This window comes from Doryrhamphus excisus, chromosome 21 (genome assembly GCF_030265055.1).
Source record: "Doryrhamphus excisus isolate RoL2022-K1 chromosome 21, RoL_Dexc_1.0, whole genome shotgun sequence".
In the NCBI taxonomy this organism is placed as follows: Eukaryota; Metazoa; Chordata; class Actinopteri; order Syngnathiformes; family Syngnathidae; genus Doryrhamphus; species Doryrhamphus excisus.
This window is the reverse complement of record NC_080486.1, coordinates 3878226-3900188: the sequence shown is the minus strand read 5'-3', so window position 1 is coordinate 3900188 and position 21963 is coordinate 3878226. Positions and strand designations below refer to the sequence as shown.

General features: G+C 39.3%; 1 long non-coding RNA gene across 2 annotated transcripts in view; it reads left to right on the top strand.

Annotated features, from left to right (window-relative positions):
- The first annotated feature begins 51 nt into the window (after positions 1-51).
- Positions 52-21963, top strand: part of LOC131109113 (uncharacterized) — a 52247-nt gene continuing 30335 nt past the window's right edge. For both annotated transcript variants that reach the window (XR_009120666.1, XR_009120665.1), the window contains exons 1-6: positions 52-112; positions 189-256; positions 363-422; positions 560-620; positions 698-765; positions 863-909. This is a non-coding gene — a long non-coding RNA (uncharacterized LOC131109113). The remainder of the gene's footprint in view (positions 113-188; positions 257-362; positions 423-559; positions 621-697; positions 766-862; positions 910-21963) is intronic.

Here is a 21963-nt window from a genome sequence, read left to right as displayed (position 1 = left end):
AACATGTCCACTCGTAATCATGAATACATTTCTGTTTTTTTCCCCTAATAGTAACATTTGGGGAAGATTCAGCCATTCTCCCATGTGACTTCTGGTTTTTGACCATCTAAAAGTGAGTAATTGTATTTTATTTTAGTTTTATTTAGTATTATTATCTTATAGTTAAGTTTTTTCCCATATTATGGCAGTTAAGAATGTTCAAAAAGGCGCAATGCATGAAGTTGACTCCTTGTCTTCTACCACCTTTCCGTTAAACGTGAGTATTTTTGTTTTATTTTTGGTTTTATTTAGTCATATGAGCGTATGCTATGAACATGTCCACTCGTAATCATGAATACATTTCTGTTTTTTTCCCCTAATAGTAACATTTGGGCAGATTCAGCCATTCTCCCATGTGACTTCTGGTTTTTGACCATCTAAAAGTGAGTAATTATATTTTATTTTAGTTTTATTTAGTATTATTATCCTATGGTTTCCTTCTTTTCCTATATTATGGCAGTTAAGAATGTTCAAAAAGGCGCAATGCATGAAGTTGCATTGTGTTTTTTTCCCCTAATAGTAACATTTGGGGCAGATTCAGCCATTCTCCCATGTGACTTCTGGTTTTTGACCACCTAAAAGTGAGTAATTGTATTTTATTTTAGTTTTATTTCGTATTATTATCCTATAGTTACGTTTTTTTCCTATATTATGGCAGTTAAGAATGTTCAAAAAGTTGCGATGCATGAAGTTGACTCCCCGTCTCCTACTCCCTTTCCGTTCAACGTGAGTATTTTTGTTTTATTTTTGGTTTTATTTAGTCATATGCTATGAACATGTCCACTCGTAATCATGAATACATTTGTATTGTTTTTCTCGACAGCAACAACGATGTCCTCCGCAGTTAGCATCAAACGTCGGGCTCCGCAGGTGAGGAATCTAGTAATTTCTCATTAAAATGATAAATCTTGTATAGATCAGAGCGTGCCGGAAAGACAAACCCGCCGGGGTAGAAACGCAATCAAAAGCTTTACCTCTCATTAAAAATAAAATGAAATAAATAAAACCACCCATCAAAACACACCTCCATTCCGATGGCGTCGCGTTTAAGAGACGTCAAAAATAACCGTCCGTTTTGCCTCGGGGTCAAAAATATTCCCAAATCCCAGCGGTTTGGACGATGAAGTCCTTTATTTAGCTAATTTTTTCTTCCATTTGAGATGTACATATTTTTTCCAAGGTGCTTTGATAAGACCTCGGGGACGAGCGTGTTTTAATTAGACCTGAGCAGCCTGGTTGAACAGTTCACAGGCAACTTTGAACATTTTTTTTTTTTTTTTTTTCACTGTGTGGCTCCGTGACAGGCGCGGCGGCGTAATTAGCGGCATATGTGCATTTGCATATACGCACCCGGTGACATGTTGCATCCTATTTGAATAAGTAGACATGCTTCATTCTGATATCCCCTCAAGTGAATACATGAATATGACTCGCTAATTATCCCAATCTTGCAAATGATCTATTTAAATATTAATCCGGTTTCATTTTGCATTGTTTTGCTGCAAGCCTTTTTTTTTATTTTTTTTTATTCATCTTGTTTGTTTGTGTCAGCTCCACCTAAGCGGCATTGGGTATTGCCCTCTGTGTCGTTTTTTTTTTTTTTTTTTGTCTCGAAGCAGCACATCTGCTCGTCTGGATGCGCGCACACGGTCTCCGGTGGCGCTCGGAAAATGTGTCAATTGTCATTTTTACACGCATAAAATGAAAGCCAATCACAGAGGATGCAGTGTATGACAGCTTCTGGGACTGACTCGTGAGGGGTGGGGGTTGGTGGGGGGGCATGTATTTGACTCAAACTGTATATAAAAGTGTGCGCCAGATGAGACGGATGAAAACTAGTTAGCTGTCATCCATTTGAGACGCTGATTATTTAAGATTTGGTATTGCTGCAGGTTTTGGATGCTGATTTGTTGACAGTCACGCCCCCCCATGGACAAAATATAGAAGAAAATATAGAAATCTACACTAGCGGAAAAAAATGTATTTTTTTTGTATGTATACGTTTTAAACACCTTGACACCTTCTGAGTAAATTTGCACAAAAGTCCTTTCCACAAAGATGGCCGACATGCTACCAATCGGCTGCACTATATTACAAAAAGAGAGACTAAAAGACTAAAACAGAATATTTCAGGAATGGCCTTTTATTGTAGCCAGCCTGACACGTTATGACACGTTGTCTTAAAAAGTGTTCATATGAATTTAAAGACATTAATTCTATCTACACTATCTATCTATAATGTAACATAATTTTTAAGTATCCCCAAATTATTTGTCATATTATTTCTATGTATAAAAAACTTACATTTTTTAATTTTTATTATAAAAAAAATAAAAATAAAAATAAAAAAATAGTATAAAAATATAAGTAGTATAAAAAAAGTATAAAATATAAAAGTATAAGTAAGTATAAAAATGTTCAGGTAGTCCCAATATTATTCCTCCAAAATTTTCTTTAAAAACGATGTTTTATTATTTTTTTGCATCATTAGTTTATTTATTTTTTATTTCATTAGCATTAATTACAACAATAACAATTATTATAACAATTATTATTACAAAATAAAACTTCAAAAAAAAAAAAATCAAAAACTTAACCCACAACTTGATTCCCAAAATGTACAGCACACAAATGTCTTTAAAATATTGTATTCTTAAATTTTAAGGCTTATTATTATTAATAATAATTATATGATTATTATTATAAATATTTTTAAAATTTTTTATATTATTATAAAAAATATCTAACATATTCATTCATTTTCTACCGCTTTTTCTCATGAGGGTTATTAGAAAATAATATGTTAGACATATTTGATATTATTATTATATTATTATTAAATATGTCAAACATTATTTTCAATAAAATATTGATTTTTAAAATATACAAAAATAAATAAATTTAAAGTTAAAAGTTATGTTTTACTAATGTTTTATTATAATTTATTAGTATGAATAAGAATTAAAATTAAGACATTATTTACAGCATATAAAAATAAAAAAATTAAAACTAACCCCCAAACTTAAACATTAAACAGCAACATTTACGACACATGTGTCACATGTTGTGATACCCACGCCGGATTGATTACGCTCAAATATTGAGTTGCATTCGGCGTAATCCTATTTCTAGTCATCCCTCGTTATAAATGAAGATTTATGGCGTATCTGTGAACCCCAATCATACAAAATGATGTTTTTTTTGCGGCGTGAATTCATCCTTGTGTATTGTAATTATGCTAATCTGCCAACACAAACAGATCAGACGGGATTACTTAAGAAATAAAACATGAAAATTGCTAAACGTTACCTAAACAATACTTATAATCCATAGCGCTGATGCTTAAAAGTGTTAATTCTTTTATATATTTGTTTTGCATGCAAAGAAATACATTTTTAAATATAAAAATAAAAAAGTTTTTTTTTTTTTTTGCCTTTTTAGTAAGACTAACATAACGTAATTGCACTTATGTCTCCAATGTTTGCAGCTAAGTGCACCGGACAATGAAAAGCTTCTGTAGAAAGCGAGGGCAGGCTGTTGAACGCTACTCAGCCCTAATTGCGTGCTAGTTTTGATGTAAGGCAATCACGAGGTCATCTGTTTTAAGTGGATGGCTTCTTTTGATCCGTCTTTGTGCGCCCGTCTCATCGTCGGCTACCTGGTGCGATTAAGCCGGGGCTTGAAGACGCCGCCGCGGATGTGCTTTTTAATGTTCCCGTATATGACAAATAAAAGGACTTGGTCCGACTTCAACCTCGGCTCGTCAATCAATCCCGACAGCTGCCTTTTAAACTCATTAAAATGAGCACGCAGGAACACACAAACATCCCCTTTGCAAATTAAGTCGCGTGTCCTAATTGTTTCCCGTGTTTTTTCGAGGCCTTTTTTTTTCCCGTAACTTCACAAGGCATTTGTCGTCGCTTGATGTATGCTTGCAGCGCCTCGGGCGATGTTTTTTATGACCATTATTATTCAAATGAGCTAGAAATGTGTTTTGAAAGTCCTAAATCATTGAGCATGAATGGCTACTCTGGGCGTTTACAAATGACTTTCCGCACAAGCAAAACCTCCGCCTGCATGCTTTTTACGCCAATGAGCTCATTTGACGACTTTGAGTTCTGTCAACACAATTTGTGTCCGTTAACGTGACATGTTCTGGTGGAAACTTTGACAAGTATGTTTTGTGGTAAACATGGCTTTATTCATTCAAGTATTTAGGTAAAAAAAAAATTTGGGGGGACTTTTTAGGGTGTCTTCACAGTGCATGCTTACTGGACATTTATGCTACCGCCGAAGAACTACATACGACCATCCTGATTTCTTGTTCTATGAGGTCTATTATTAGACTTAGATTATTATTTCTTGAGGTCTATTAGTGTTGAAAAAGTCATTTTTAAGTCATTTTTAATGCTTTGGGACTCCAGCAAGCCATAGTAAGAGCTACTATGCACAAATGGCTAAAGTATAGAAAAGTGGTGAACCTTCCCAGGAGTCGTCAACAAACCAAAATGACTCCCAGAGTGCAGCAACTACTCAACCAAGAGGTCACAAAAGACCCCACAACAACATCCAAAGAAGTGTAGGCCGCATGGTATAATAGTGAACCTTCCCAGGAGCCGTCAGCGAACCAAAATGACCCCAAGAGTGCTGCAACTGCTCAACTGAGAGGTCACAAAAGACCCCACAATAACATCCAAAGAACTGCAGACTGCATGGAATTGTGGTGAACCTTCCCAGGAGTGGTTGGTGAACCAAAATGACCCCAAGAGTGTAGCAACTACTCAACAGAGAGGTCACAAAAGACCCCACAACAACATCCAAAGAACTGCAGGCCGCATGGGATAGTGGTGAACCTTCCCAGGAGTTGTCAGCAAACCTAAATGACCCCAAGAGTGCAGCAACTACTCATCTGAGAGGTCACAAAAGACCCCACAACAACATCCAGAGAACTGCAGGCCACATGGAATAGTGGGGAACCTTCCCAGGAGTGGTTGGTGAACCAAAATGACCCCAAGAGTGTAGCAACTACTCAACAGAGAGGTCACAAAAGACCCCACAACAACATCCAAAGAACTGCAGGCCGCATGGGATAGTGGTGAACCTTCCCAGGAGTTGTCAGCAAACCTAAATGACCCCAAGAGTGCAGCAACTACTCATCTGAGAGGTCACAAAAGACCCCACAACAACATCCAAAGAACTGCAGGCCGCATGGGATAGTCGTGAACCTTCCCAGGAGTGGTAAGCGAACCAAAATGACCCCAAAAGCGCAGCAACTGCTCAACTGAGAGGTCACAAAAGACCCCACAATAACATCCAAAGAACTGCAGACTGCATGGAATTGTGGTGAACCTTCCCAGGAGTGGTCGGTGAACCAAAATCACCCCAAAAGCGCAGCAACGACTCAACTGAGAGGTCACAAAAGACCCCACAACAACATCCAAAGAACTGCAGACTGCATGGAATAGTGGTGAACCTTCCCAGGAATGGTCAGGGAACCAAAATGACCCCAAGAGTGCAGCAACTGCTCAACTGAGAGGTCACAAAAGACCCCACAACAACATCCAAAGAACTGCAGGCCACATGGTATAGTGGGGAACCTTCCCAGGAGTGGTCAACGAACCAAAATGACCCCAAGAGCGCAGCAACTACTCATCCGAGAGGTCACAAAAGACCCCACAACAACATCCAAAGAACTGCAGGCCACATGGTATAGTGGGGAACCTTCCCAGGAGTGGTCAACGAACCAAAATGACCCCAAGAGCGCAGCAACTACTCATCCGAGAGGTCACAAAAGACCCCACAACAACATCCAAAGAACTGCAGGCCACATGGTATAGTGGGGAACCTTCCCAGGAGTGGTCAACGAACCAAAATGACCCCAAGAGCGCAGCAACTACTCATCCGAGAGGTCACAAAAGACCCCGTCTAAAGAACTGCAGACATCACTGCTCATCACTGCTGACTATAGGGGTGTTATTTCATGTCTAGAGAGCTCTAATAATGTTAAAAATCACATTTAGAACATAACTATCGCTGTTTTCTGTAAACTAATTATAACTAAAAATTTTAATTTATTCGTCACTTTTGAGTACCTTTCTATGTCTCTGCAAAGCCGTACACACGAGTGAAGTTTCCTTCCTCGTTCATCAACTCATCTCCGGGGGAGCACTTGTACCGCGACCATTGTTTGGCCCCGAGACAGACTTAATCATATACAAATGAGCAAAAAGTGTATATTTGTACAGACACCGGAGATCCGCACAGACAGACGAGATCCGCACGCACGTCTTCTACACAGCCGGAATGACTCTCCCAGACTAATGTAATTAATAGCTTTTTATCCATGTAGAATTTGAAATGAAGATGTAAATTGTTCGTTTAACATAGCCATAGGACATGGAGGCTTCTGCTGTCAAAGTCAATTACAGACTCAGCATAGTTCCAGACTTTATGAAAACCTAATCAAGATGTGCTCTATGTGTGTGTGTGTGTGTGTGTGTGTGTGCACGTGAACATGCACCGCAAGCTCATCCACATGCATATATCTTCTATCTGGGTACAAGTGCTTTTACATTGTTTCTGAGCACTTTTTTGCTGATATAAAAAGATCTACATGACATATCGCTTCATCAGAGATAAAAGTTGCTTGGGATTTAACTTCCTGTGTTGGAGGACGAGAGGGGGAGAGATGGGGGGGGGGGGATCATCTTTGAAAAATATTTGGACTTTTAATTCCTCTGAGGGCGGCTTGCAATTTTATTCATGTCAGTATGTGTTGGATGTTGAGTTATTAGTACCATGCATTCGCCATTTCTACGGATAATAGAGGAACGGAATGTTCCGTTTATATGAACATAATTACATATTGACCTGAATATAAGACGACAACCAGTTTCCAAGACTCATTTCTGGATAAAATGTCTGAAAAGCTACTCAACAGATGTTTTATGGCTGCTTTATTGATCATCGTTGTTTTACAATTTGCATCATAACTCCTCATCTGTTGTTTGCTGGTGTGTTTTGGATCAAGGTCACGATGATCCCGATTCCATGCGACCTGCAGTTCTTTGGATGTTGTTGTGGGGTCTTTTGTGACCTCTTGTATGAGTCATTGCTGCACTCTTGGGGTCATTTTGTTTTACTTACCACTCCTGGGAAGGTTCACCACTATTCCATGTGGCCTGCAGTTCTTTGGATGTTGTTGTGGGGTCTTTTGTGACCTCTCAGATGAGTAGTTGCTGCACTCTTGGGGTCATTTTGTTTTACTGACCACTCCTGGGAAGGTTCACCACTATTCCATGCGGCCTACAGTTCTTTGGATGTTGTTGTGGGGTCTTTTGTGACCTCTTGTATGAGTAGTTGCTGTGCTATTGGGGTCATTTTGGTTCACTGACCACTCCTGGGAAGGTTCACCACTATTCCATGCGGCCTACAGTTCTTTGGATGTTGTTGTGGGGTCTTTTGTGACCTCTTGTATGAGTTATTGCTGCGCTCTTGGGGTCATTTTGTTTTACTGACCGCTCCTGGGAAGCTTCACCACTATTCCATGCGGCCTGCAGTTCTTTGGATGTTGTTGTGGGGTCTTTTGTAACCTCTTGTATGAGTCGTTGCTGCACTCTTGGGGTCATTTTGGTTCGCTGACCACTCCTGGGAAGGTTCACCACTATTCCATGCGGCCTGCAGTACTTTGGATGTTGTTGTGGGGTCTTTTGTGACCTCTTGTATGAGTTATTGCTGCGCTCTTGGGTTCATTTTGGTTTGTTGACCACTCCCGGGAAGGTTCACCACTATTCCATGCAACCTGCAGTTCTTTGGATGTTGTTGTGGGGTCTTTTGTGACCTCTTGTATGAGTCGTTGCTGCGCTCTTGGGGTCATTTTGGTTCGCTGACCACTCCTGGGAAGGTTCACCACTATTCCATGCGGCCTGCAGTACTTTGGATGTTGTTGTGGGGTCTTTTGTGACCTCTCAGTTGAGTAGTTGCTGCATTCTTGTGGTCATTTTGGTTTGCTGACCACTCCTGTGAAGGTTCACCACTATTCCATGTGGCCTGCAGTTCTTTGGATGTTGTTGTGGGGTCTTTTGTGACCTCGCAGATGAGTAGTTCCTGTGCTATTGGTGTCATTTTGGTTTGCTGACTACTCCTGGGAAGGTTCACCACTATTCCATGTGACGTGCAGTTCTTTGGATGTTGTTGTGGGGTCTTTTGTGACCTGAGTAGTTGCTGCGATATTGGGGTCATTTTGGTTCAACAACCAGTCTTGGGTTCACCACTTTTCCATGTTTCCACCATTTGTGAATAATAGCTCTCACTGTGGTTTGCTGGAGTCCCAAAGCTTGACTTTTAAACCCTTTATTTAGACTGAATCAAACATTCACATGTGGCAAACATGCAAAACATAAGAAATCAGGAAAGGGGGCATATTTCATAAAATGATCAGCAGTCGTGATTAATTATTCATAAACTGCTTAAAAAATTGTAATCATTTGGCAGCCCGATGTTAAATTCCTCTCGGGAATTCTCAACTTCCAACAACAGATAGACGGATAGATAGAAGGTGAGGTGCTTCTCGAGCTCTTGAGTGCTTCCTGTCAGCTTCAAAGCAACCTAAGAGGCGAAAAAGTGGCTCTTTGAACAACTCAGCCGTCATCTCGCAGCCCATCTGCATGATTGGGCCAAAAAAACACAGAGCCTCGTGTTTGGTTTGGAGATAGAGCGATCAAACAACGCTACTAACCATATAATGAAGGGACAGATGGACCTTACGCGGAGGAAGATAAATACAGTATTACGGGGGAAAAAGGGGAGGGGTGAGGTGTAGACAAAATCAAACTGCAAATGCAACAATCTTTGCCGGGGAAGGGTGGTGATGGGGGGGGGGGTGGTTATGATGTGGTAGAAAAAGTGCGCGCCATCTCGTCGCATGCAGGCTGCCTGCGCTGAATGAGAAAGCTAAAAGGTAATTTCACGGATAAAGAGGAGGCCTAATGCATAGAGGTAATGTAGCAGGGGATGGAACAAAGGCAAACTTTCATCTCTTTAAGCTCGGATGGCGAGAGAGTGAGAGAAAGCGCCCGAGAAAGCTTTTGATGCTTTGAAAATGATAATAACAATCTCAAAGTCAGCCTCAGTAGAGAGCGAACTTGCCCCCCCACAACCCCCAACCCATCCCCGCACCCACTCCCCTCTCTCAACCAACACCCCCTTGCTGTTTCTCCTCTGCCCCCTACCACTTAATACAACCGCACACCGCCTGGCTAGGACAGGAAGTTTGTGTGCAAATGAGCCTCCCTCGACGCCACCAGCATCCCAACTGAAAGGCAAATGCGGTAACGAGACTCACAATCGTCCCAAATTGTGGGGTTCAACCAAAATATGCCTCACAAGTCACACTAAACAACCAGGAAGCATCTGAATATATGATGGTGTTTTTAAAAAATTCTCTGATTGTGCTATGTGAGTGTGTGTCTTCTGAGAGAAGCTGTTAGACTGAAAATGGACTGATCTCATAGACTGAAGAGTCAGAAGAACGTTTGCGTCTTCCCTCGATATTTTTCCATCAGTCATATGTCATAGTCAAGTTTTGTAACTCTGATTGTGCTATGTGAGTGTGTGTGTGTGTCTTCTGGGATAAGCTGTAAGACTGAAAATGGACTGATTCATAGACTGAAGAAAAGTGAGAAGGTCTGCGTCTTCCCCTAGATATTTTTCCATCAGGTGTTGTGCAACTCTGATTGTGCTGTGTGAGTGTGTGTGTTTTCTGAGAGAAGGTGTTAAACTGGAAATGGACTGATTTCATTGACCGAAGAAGAGTGAGAAGAGTGAGAAAATATCTGTGTTTTTCCTCAATATTTTTCCTTCAGTCATATCTAAGTGTTGTGCAACTCTGATTGTGCTATGTGAGTGCATGTGTCTTCGGGGATAAACTGTTAGACTGAAAAGGGACTGATTCATAGACTGAAGAATGAGAAGAAGGTCTGCGTCTTCCCTTGATATTTTTCCATCAGTCATATCTAAGTGTTGTGCAACTCTGATTGTGCTATGTGAGTGTGTGGGTGTATTCTGAGAGGAGCTGTTAGACTGAAAATGGACTGATTTCATTGATCGAAAAAGAGTGAGAAGAACACGTGTCTTCCCTCAATATTTTTCCATCAGTTATATCTAAGTGTTGTGCAACTCTGATTGTGCTATGTGAGAGTGTGTGTCTTCTGAGAGAAGCTGTTAAACTGAAAATGGACTGATTTCATAGACCGAAAAAGAGTGAGAAGAACATCTGCGTCTTCCCTCAATATTTTTCCATCAGTTATATCTAAGTGTTGTGCAACTCTGATTGTGCTATGTGAGTGTGTGGGTGTATTCTGATAGAAGCTTTTAGACTGAAAATTGATTAATTCATAGACTGAAGAAGAGTGAGAAGAAGGTCTGCGTCTTCCCTCAATATTTTTCCATCAGTTATATCTAAGTGTTGTGCAACTCTGATTGTGCTATGTGAGTGTGTGTGTCTTTTGAGAGAAGCTTTTAGACTGAAAATTGACTGATCTCATAGAATGAAGAGTAAGAACAACGTTTGCATCTTCCCTCAATATTTTTCCATCAGTCATATCTAAGTGTTGTGCAACTCTGATTGTGCTATGTGAGTGCGTGTGTGTCTTCGGGGATGAACTGTTAGACTGAAAATTGACTGATCTCATAGAATGAAGAGTAAGAACAACGTTTGCATCTTCCCTCAATATTTTTCCATCAGTCATATCTAAGTGTTGTGCAACTCTTATTGTGCTATGTGAGTGCATGTGTATCTGTCTTCTGAGAGAAGCTTTTGACTGAAAAAAGAACCGAAGAAGAGTGAGAAGAACGTCTGCGTCTTCCCTCGATATTTTTCCATCAGTCAGTGCAACTCTGATTGTGCTATGTGAGTGTGCGTGTCAAGGCTTTCCAAGAGAGGTTACAAGCCTGAATCTAAATGTATAACAGTAATATCTAACAGTACGGAACACTGGGGTGTCTGACTGTATTCTGTTCAGTACAATAATTACTTCTTTACTGTTTACTAGACTTAGAAGTTTTCTTACACAGTAGATCATCTACTATATATCTAAATGTTCAAATATGGAGGTTCTGTGGTACTCGAAGGTCTCATCGGGTGCCTGCAATTGTTCACAGAGGTGATAATCTAACGCTAAACTGAAAAATGAATGCGGATAAAAGATTAATAAATGGCTCCTCATTCTTTCTCTGTCGCTGTTCCGCATTGTGACGGATGCTTTTGAATCGGATGTTTTGTCTCGACAGAGAAAGCCCATATTGTTTTCGGGGCTCTTAATGCACATCTCCTGTGAACACACGCTGGCGGTGACATCCCGCACGCGAAAGGGACTCGTCGTCTTTGGACCGTAGGTTCAAATTGGAATACTTGTGAATAATGTAAAGTAATGGGGCCGGCTTTTGAGCACGGAAACCAATCATTGCAATTGTCTTTTATTTCCTTTCGGAAATCGGACAACTTGAAATTGAGTGCTTTAGCGAATGACCTTTCACCCGCCGACGACGAGGGGTAACCCATTAGTGGACTCACTTTATGTATTTGTGTGTGTGTTGCGTTCGTGGACAACACAATTTAACAGCCAATCTTCTATTATTCAACCCATTTGCTGTGAATGCAATCTGACCCATAAACTTTACAACAACACGAGGGTCTTAAACGCACAGATAATTTACATTATGTTATCACACCGGATCCATTTTGGCTTTGTTTTTAACCGAGTATTTTTCGACTTCCCAGCATGTTTTGCGGTACTACTGCGGTTCTATCAAAAGTTGCTAAAGTTACATTTTTAGTGTTAGCATAATTATTATTCCCCAAATCATACTTTGACGACTAAAAACCAGGACACTCGGCTCATGACTGAGTTTGACCACTGACCACTTCCACATGGAATGGGAGGAGAACCTTATTTCCAAGACTCATTTCTGGATAAAATATCTGAAAAGCTACTCAAACATATGTTTTATGGCTGCTTCATTGATCATCATTATTTTACAATTTGTATCATAACTCATCTGTTCTTTACTGGATGTTGTTGTGGGGTCTTTTGTGACCGCTTGTATGAGTTGTTGCTGCCGCTCTTGGGATCATTTTAGTTCGCTGACTACTCCTGGGAAGGTTCACCACTATTCCATGCGATCTGCAGTTCTTTGGATGTGGTTGTGGGGTCTTTTGTGACTTCTCGGTTGAGTAGTTGATGCGTTCTTAGGGTCATTTTGGTTCGTTGACCACGACTGGGAAGGTTCACCACTATTCCATGCGGCCTGCAGTTCTTTGGATGTTGTTGTGGGGTCTTTTGTGACCTCTTGTATGAGTCGTTGCTGCGCTCTTGGGATCATTATAGTTCGCTGACCACTCCTGTTAAGGTTCACCACTATTCCATGCGGTCTGCAGTTCTTTGGATGTGGTTGTGGGGTCTTTTGTGACTTCTCGGTTGAGTAGTTGATGCGTTCTTAGGGTCATTTTGGTTCGTTGACCACTCCTGGGAAGGTTCACCACTATTCCATGCGGCTTGCAGTTCTTTGGATGTTGTTGTGGGGTCTTTTGTGACCTGTCGGTTGAGTAGTTGACGAGCTCTTGGGGTCATTTGTAGTTCGTTGACCACTACTGGGAAGGTTCACCACTATTCCATACGGTCTGCAGTTTTTTTGGATGTTGTTGTGTGTCTTTTGTGACCTCTCGGTTGAGTAGTTGCTGCGCTCTGACCACTCCTGGGAAGGAGAGGAGAACCTTATATCACTCCTGGGGTGGCTATTAATGTAACATTACTGACACCTAGTGATCAATGTCAAATACTACATATCACAATATGTCTTTCAGTGCATTTTTAGAATGCCTTATTTGTATTTTAGCTAATTTTTATGCTTAAAAATGCTAAATTTAAGCTAAAGAAATGCTTGAATTTGCTTTTAAACAACAATTGTTTGTGTTGTTTATGTTTTGGCATCATTGTTTAGACATTTTGCCTACGTTATGGTTAAGGTTATGCTTGAAATTTGTCTTTTTCTACCTTTTTTTTGTTGAGATGACTGATATTATGCAAATGAGTTAAGTTTTCACATTTTCCCCGGCATGAAACGTCCTTGTGTTTTACCTTATTGCTCATTCTCTCCCGCTTAGCGCCGATTGCACACTAGAGAAAGGACCTTTTCATATCCTTGCACCCTCATTTCGCTTTTCTCTCCTGACCCCGCCGAGTATCACCAGACCTCAAAATTGCATTGAATATATAAATGCTAATGCTAATAACTGCTAGCAGGAGCAGATAATGTCCTTGACTGGTACAAGAAAAGATCCTTTTCTCTTACATGACTCGCTGCTTCTGAATAACATTAGGCCAGTTCACATCCGTTTGCCCTTATTTCTCTTATTCGCTTTCTCTTAATTTACTTGACTCTCCCTTCAACTTTAGCCTCCTCAAAGCAAGGAGGAGAGTAGAAAAAAAAATCCAGCTGAAGTGTAAAATATTAATTCATTTATCTACTAGATAAGATCTTGCTGCCTCGCCTGAAATTCGAATTACATCCATTTGCCATTAAAGTCGACGCACCACACAAGCAATGAGGCCTCCAGAGCTTGTCTTGTCTTTGCAAGCGACTCCTGGAAGCTTTTCATGGTAGGAATTAAACTATAATACTCGTTTCAGGAACACGCGTCTTAATGGCGGCGGCAAAGCTGTCATTTACCGAGGAAACAACGGCAAAAATGGCTTAAAAAAAAAAAAAAAAAACACATCCAGGATGTCTCCAAGACAGGAGATCATCCCGATAGTAGAAATCCTGCTGTTCCTGAATGAGCGCTCGGCTTGTTATTATGCATTCTGATTGGTCCGAGTTCAAGGGTGTCCACTGGGGTCCTTCCCAGCCGGGGCTGTCACAAACAACAGAGGCACGGAAGCCCCCCCATGATGTGCATAAGAAGCCAAATATGCCATTGTTTCATAGAGGAACTTAGCGCTCTTTGAAGGTGTGCAGCTCTGCTTTGCATTCGCCAAATCCTGGATGTTATTGTGGGGTCTTTTGTGACCTCTCGGTTGAGACGTTGCCGCACTTTTGGGGTTATTTTGGTTCGTTGACCACTCCTGGGAAGGTTCACCACTATTCAATTTGGCCTGCAGTTCTTTGGATGTTGTTGTGGGGTCTTTTGTGACCTCTCAGTTGAGTAGTTGCTGCGCTCTTGGGGTTATTTTGGTTTGTTGACCACTCCTCGGAAGGTTCACCACTATTCCATGCGGCCTACAGGTCTTTGGATGTTGTTGTGGGGTCTTTTGAGACCTCTCGGTTGAGTAGTTGCTGCGCTCTTGGGGTTATTTTGGTTTGTTGACCACTCCTGGGAAGGTTTACCACTATTCTATGCGACCTGCAGTTCTTTGGATGTTGTTGTGGGGTCTTTTGTGACCTCTCGGTTGAGTAGTTGCCGCGCTCTTTGGGTTATTTTGTTTCGTTGACCACTCCTCGGAAGGTTCACCACTGTTCAATGTGGCCTGCAATTCTTTGGATGTTGTTGTGGGGTCTTTTGTGACCTCTCGGTTGAGACGTTGCCACACTTTTCGGGTTATTTCGGTTTGTTGACCACTCCTGGGAAGGTTCACCACTATTCCATGCGGCCTGCAGTTCTTTGAATGTTTTTGTGGGGTCTTTTGTGACCTCTTGGTTGAGTAGTTTCCGCGCCCTTGGGGTCATTTTAGTTCGCTGACCACTCCCGGGAAGGTTCACCACTATTCCATGCGGCCTGCAGTTCTTTGGATGTTGTTGTGGGGTCTTTTGTGACCTGTCAGTTGAGTAGTTGCTGCGCTTTTGGGGTAATTTTGTTTTACTGACCACCTGGGAAGGACAGGACCTTATTTCACTACTGGGCTGGCTATCAATGTAACTTTACTGACACCTAGTGATAAAAAACCCCGTCTTAGACCTTCTCAGCCGGGGCTGTCACAAACAACAGAGACACGGAAGCCCCCCCATGATGTGCATAAGAAACCAAATATGCCATTGTTTCATAGAGGAGCTTAGCGCTCTTTGAAGGTGTGCAGCTCTGCTTTGCATTCGCCAAATCCTTCCCCAAAAACTGGATTCTTCCTCTCCAGAGATAACATGAGCAGGTATTAAATAAAAAACGCTCAAAGTAATTGTAGCCTTGAAGTCACACACATCACACACGCCACTGTCAATATTGCACCAACTCCTGCGAGTCTCCAAAACTTTTACTTTTTTTTTTTTTTTTTTGCGCTCCTCTCGGCTCGTGACGCAAAAATACATTATTTTTAGGCCAACCATCAATCAATCCCGCGACTCATGCAATCATATTAATCATTCGTCTTGGTTTATTTGCGTCACTTTGGAGGGAGTGAGAACGTCGGGGACTTTAGTTGCAACATTGTCTTTTGACAGCCTGCTCTTCACACGATGTCAACAATAATTCCATAAGAGCAATAACTGCCATTAGAGTTCTCAAAGTAACTTTTCAAAGATATTTCTTTCCCTCTCGGCTGCACTGAAGCTAACAGCGGGGGTTCTTTTTTTCAAATAAAAAAAGTAGTAGGGAGCCTGAGCTGATGCATTAAGCGTTTTTTTTTTATTTTTTTTATTTTTATGTCTGATATTTCAATATTACTAAATCATAACCATATTAATTCTAAAGACTGTGCAGTGGCATCCATTACGGAAAGTTTCTACTTCAACTATATATTTAATAATAAACAAAAAAAAGATGCCAAACATCAACATTATAGCGTCTTAAATTCTGACTTTATGAACTTTGTGCGAGTCGAGTCCCCGATTGAACTAAAAGACATAAAATACATAAACCCCGCCCCCTAAATATACTGTACAAGTATAAAATGAAACGCTTTTATCGCAGTAGTTTATTGGGAAGAGGCGGTAGAAGGTGCTGAGTCTATAAAACACTTCCTGAATCAACATAAGGATCATTTGCCATGTATACATGGACCCAAATATTCCGATTTCATTCGGTTTATTTGCTGGAACTGAAAGAATTGAACCTTTGTATACACCTCATTCCAAAAGAAAAGCGCCAATCCGAATGAATATATAATCGGATTCACGGATTCCCCGATCCGATTGAGGTATCTTGTACCCGCTCAAACGGAAAGAATCGAACCTTTGTATACACCTCATTCCGAAAGAAATGTGCCAATCCGAATTAATGTATAATCGGATTCACAGAGGTGGAATATTCCTTTCCCCGATCCGATTGAGGTAGCTTGTACCCGCTCGAACGGAAAGAATCTAACCTTTGTATACACCAAATTCCGAAAGAAAAACGCCAATCCGAATGAATATATAATCGGATTCACGGATTCCCCGATCCGATTGAGGGATCTTGTACCCGCTCGAACGGAAAGAATCTAACCTTTGTATACACCAAATTCCGAAAGAAAAACGCCAATCCGAATGAATATATAATCGGATTCACAGATTCCCCGATCCGATTGAGGTATCTTGTACCCGCTCAAACGGAAAGAATCTAACCTTTGTATAAACCTCATTCCGAAAGAAAAGCGCCAATCCGAATGAATATATAATCGGATTCACAGGGGTGGAATATTCCTTTCCCCGATCCGATTGACGTATCTTGCACTCGCTCAATCGGAAAGAATCTAACCTTTATATACACCTCATTCCGAAAGAAAAGCGCCAATCCGAATTAATATATTATCGGATTCAGAGGTGGAATATTCCTTTCCCTGATCCGATCATATAAAACATGTCCGGACTTTAATTATAAAATATTAGCAATATTGAATTTGATATTATCCCGGATCCCGAATTTATCCCGGATGCGTTCTTTCAGCGCATGATCAGATATGACGTAACACGCAGATCGAGACGTTCTTCGGTTTTAAAAATGGAGGCGAGCAATCGGCACTGGACTGCTGTGGAATGTTTGTTTTTGATCCGAACTAAATTTCAAGACTGGACGAACGAAAAACTCGCAATACGGAAGTGAAAGAAAAACTCGGGGGAAGTCCATATCACATGATGTTGATGTTAACGTTTTACTGCGCATGCCCCATTGACTATTCTGGTTGATTATAGCCCCGCATGTAAACAAGAGATTGGAATATTCCTTTCCATGGATACCATTGTTTTCGGAAAGGTCATTCGGAAAGATTCCATTCGGAAAGAGAAAAACTTATGTAAACGTGATCTTTGGTTATCACTGTCACTTTCATAGGATCAGCTCTTGTTACACGGTCCTTAACCAAGATAATTGCTGCTGTCACTGGGAATTGAACATGAAATGAAAGTTTCGTTCTATGGTATTGTCTATTCAGAAGTGATTCTTCCTGAGGTGCGATATTATTACTTACTCTGAACCGGTATTGGATTTTTATGCCAATATCGTAATCGGTTATCCGATATTCGACTGAAACTGTCCACTAACCAAACACAAAATGGCCTCCCAAAAAAAAAACCCAACGTCTGACTCCCTCACAAAGAAGCCAAGGGCATCAAACCTGAGTTGTTGAGTCTCCACAGGTTGTAAATCATTCCCACCTTTTCCTGAGCCTCTGCTTGAAGAGGTATTGTTTTGGAATCCCTTTGTGCCGCTATCACATCTTCTCACGCACGGAATCTATCAGCAGGCGCTTGAGTTTCGAGGAACGGGAAGATGCCAACAGAGAGATAGAGGAAGAGAAATGAGGAAGAAAAACATCCAGCACAAACACCGAACGAGCATCAAGACGGAAAGCGATTCGTAGAGTTTCCCCACACTGTTCAATTTCTGTGATGAACTGGACGTTGGGTCATACTAGGAAGTCTACTTACGTTGTTATGATAGTCCGTGTCCATGGGTTGGACAACCGGAATCAGAGTTTCTTGGACACTCAAAATCCAAGCGTTCAATGACTTTTTTGATACTAACCCCAACCTTGTGTTCAATTGTGGCAATTGAATTCTTTATCGGCCTTAGTTGGTAACAACGTACTACATGTACCTTGGCTAGGACAATGAGTACTAGTTCTACCGGTCATGCTTTATAACTGTAAGACTTGGACTTTAACCAGAAACCTGAGGAGGAATAATGGGACCAGTAACTCCGGGCACCAGGAGAACAATTGAACTCGGGTTTCCTAGCTGTGCGGCCTGCATGCTAACCACTTGTCCACCGTGCAGCCGCGTAATAATGCTAATAATAATAATGCTAATAATAATAATGCTAATAATAATAATGCTCCTAATAATGGTAATTATGCTAATAATAATGCTAATAATAACAATAATAATTGTAATAATTAATAACAACAACAATAATGCTAATAATGCTAATAATAATGCTAATAATAATAATAACAACAATAATAATGCTAATAATAATAATAAAGGGGGGCGGGCACGAGGAGAACAATTGAACTTGGGTTTCCTCGCTGTGCGGCCTGCGTGCTAACCACTCGTCCACCGTGCAGCTGCGTAATAATGCTCATAATAATGCTAATAACAATAATGCTAATAATAATGCTATTAATAATGCTAATTATGCTAATAATAATAATACTAATAATAACAATAATAATCATAATAATTAATAACAATAATAATGCTAATAATAATAATAATGCTACTAATAATGCTAATTATGCTAATAATACTACTACTACTAATAATAATAACAACAATAATAATGCTAATAATAATAATAATAATAATAATAATAAGGTGGGGCCGGGCACGGGCATGAGGAGAACAATTGAACTGTGTGGCCTGTGCGCTAACCACTCGACCACCATGCAGCCGCGTAATAATGCTACTAATAATAATGCTACTACTAATAATGCTAATTATGCTAATAATAACAATAATAATCGTAATAATTAATAACAATAATAATGCTAACAATGCTAATAATAATAATAATAATAATAATGCTACTAATAATGCTAATAATAATGCTAATAATAATCATAATAAATTAACAATAATAACAACAATAACAATAATAATGCTGTAGCTAGCTTAACTCATTCCCAACCAAAGACGTATTTACACATAGCAGCTCGACCTCGAATAACGAGGTGGTATGAGTATTCATCTCACAAACGGAAAGAGGGTCCGGTGTTGATGGAAACGATATTAAGCCTTCCAACATTTACTCCAATACATACTCAGGTACTTTAAGCGTGACCCCTTGTAATGGCTTCATTGGCCCGCATAACGCATAATGGGGCTCCTATTACAAAACTGCATTCAAGAGAATCAAATAAGACGCATCATTTCGATGAAAAAAAGTACGAAACACTCACCAAAATGCGGCATTAGAGCCGCCCTTGGCTACAGTTGAAGACATTAAGGGCGTTTAGCTGCAAGGAGTGGTCAGCGTAATGGGCTGGGCGGCGGGTTCATCCTCTTGTCTGCAAAGAGTTTTATTGCCTTTTTGCTGCATACTTTAGCCATTTAAGAGTTACAAATGTACAAAATTTGGGAGTTATTTGTCCGCTATAAATGTCCAAGCACTTTGCTGTCATTTAGGGGTGATCAATGCTTAATGAATTAGTGTTTTGTTTTTTGTTTTTTCACACCTTCCCGATCCCTTAGAGAAGCCATGTGATGGAAGCCTTCCACTCTTCATTTATGAAAAGCGAAGAGGCGAGTAAGTTCATGTGTCTCCAAGTGCTTGCTTTCTGACAAATTGCTTTTGGGCCGATTCACTCCAGGTCGAAAAAAAAAAAAAGAACTCAACCTCAACTTTCATTAACAATAATAATAATAATGCTAATAATAATAATGCTAATTATGCTAATAATAATAATGCTACTACTAATAATAAGGGGGGGGGGCGGGCACGGGCACGAGGAGAACAATTGAAATCGGGTTTCCTAGCTGTGCGGCCTGCGTGCTAACCACTCGATCACCGTGCAGCCGCGTAATAATGTTAATAATAATGTTAATAATAATGCTAATAATAATGCTAATAATAATGCTACTAATAATGCTAATAATAATGCTAATAATAATAATGCTAATAATAACAATAATAATCGTAATAATTAACTATAATAACAACAATAATAATCGTAATAATTAACTATAATAACAACAATAATAATGCTAATAATGCTAATAATAATAATGATGCTGCTAATAATGCTAATTATGCTAATAATAATAATGGATAATAATGCTAATAATAATAATGCTACTAATAATGCTACTAATAATGCTAATAATAATGCTAATAATAACAATAATAATCATTAATAATCATTAATAACAATAACAACAATAATAATGCTAATGATGCAAATAATAATAATAATAATAATAATAATAATAATAATAATAACAATGCTAATAATAATAACAATGCTAATAATAATAACAATAATAATAACAATAATAATAATAACAATAATAATACTACTACTAATAATAATAACAATAATAATGCTAATAATAATAATAATAATAAGGAGGGGCGGGCACGGGCACGAAGAGAACAATTGAACTCGGGTTTCCTAGCTGTGCAGCCTGCACGCTAACCACTCGATCACTGTGCAGCTGCATAATAATGCTAATAATAATAATGCTAATTATGCTAATAATAATAACGCTAATAATAACAATAATAATGGTAATAATTAATAACAATAATAATGCTACTTATTAATGATGCTCCACCTCGGTTAAAGTCAGACACGCTTAGCTAACACCTTCCCGATCCCTTAGAGAAGCCATGTGATGGAAGCCTTCCACTCTTCATTTATGAAAAGCGAAGAGGCGAGTAAGTTCATGTGTCTCCAAGTGCTTGCTTTCTGACAAATTGCTTTTGGGCCGATTCACTCCAGGTCCAAAAAAAAAAAAAAAAACGGAACTCAACCTCAACTTTCATTAAACGGTGCACGGGGGTGGGGGGGGGAATGTCTTGAGAAGTGATGGAAAATAAAGAGAGGAGGAAGCCTGCAGATAAACGGCGAGCGGTGTTTACACGGCGGCCATGATTGCAGAGTGTTTCTGGTGATTACATTTAGCAGATTGAATTAGCCGGAGTCGGTGCTCCAGAGGCGGACACCCGGGCATCAAAATCCAATTATACATTTGTTAAATAATGTAATGATTGCCTGTGCATACTTTTCCGCTGGACTCCATTCATTTCCTGCCATTGTTTTGTGAGCTTTGGGAAAGGTTATGCAGATTGATAGAATTAATTGTCTGGCAGGGCGAAAAATGGCATTAGAACACTTAGATGGCCATGATGGCCCATTTAAATCCCCAGCCTGTTAGCATTTTCATTTGTAACTTGACATGATAATGTGGCTGGGCGTCGGGTAACGGACGCAAATATTACTCACATTGATTTAAATTAATATTTCAACTTTATGGCACATTTTTCCTCATTTTCATGAAATTTATTACTCTTTTTCTCATAATTTTTGCTGCTGTTTTGGGTGTTTTTTTTACATTTCTTATAAAATTATATTATTTTAATTTCAACTTTATCACATTTATTTTTTTTTTAATTTTTATAAAATATATTTTTTATTTTTTTTAACTTTTCCAACTTAAGGTGACTTCATTATTGTAAGACAAGCAAATTTTTCCAAATAATTTTTGTTTGTTTTTCATAATATTTTGACTTTTTTTTTTTAGTATTTCAACTTTATGGCACATTTTTCCTCATTTTCATGAAATTTATGACTCTTTTTCTCATATTTTTTGCTGCTGTTTTGGGTGTTTTTTTTACATTTCTTATAAAATTATATTATTTTAATTTCAACTTTATGACATTTATTTTTTTAAATTTTTATAAAATATTTTTTTTTATTTTTTTTAACTTTTCCAACTTAAGGTGACTTCATTATTGTAAGACAAGCAAACTTTTCCAAATAATTTTTGTTTGTTTTTCATAATATTTTGACTTTTTTT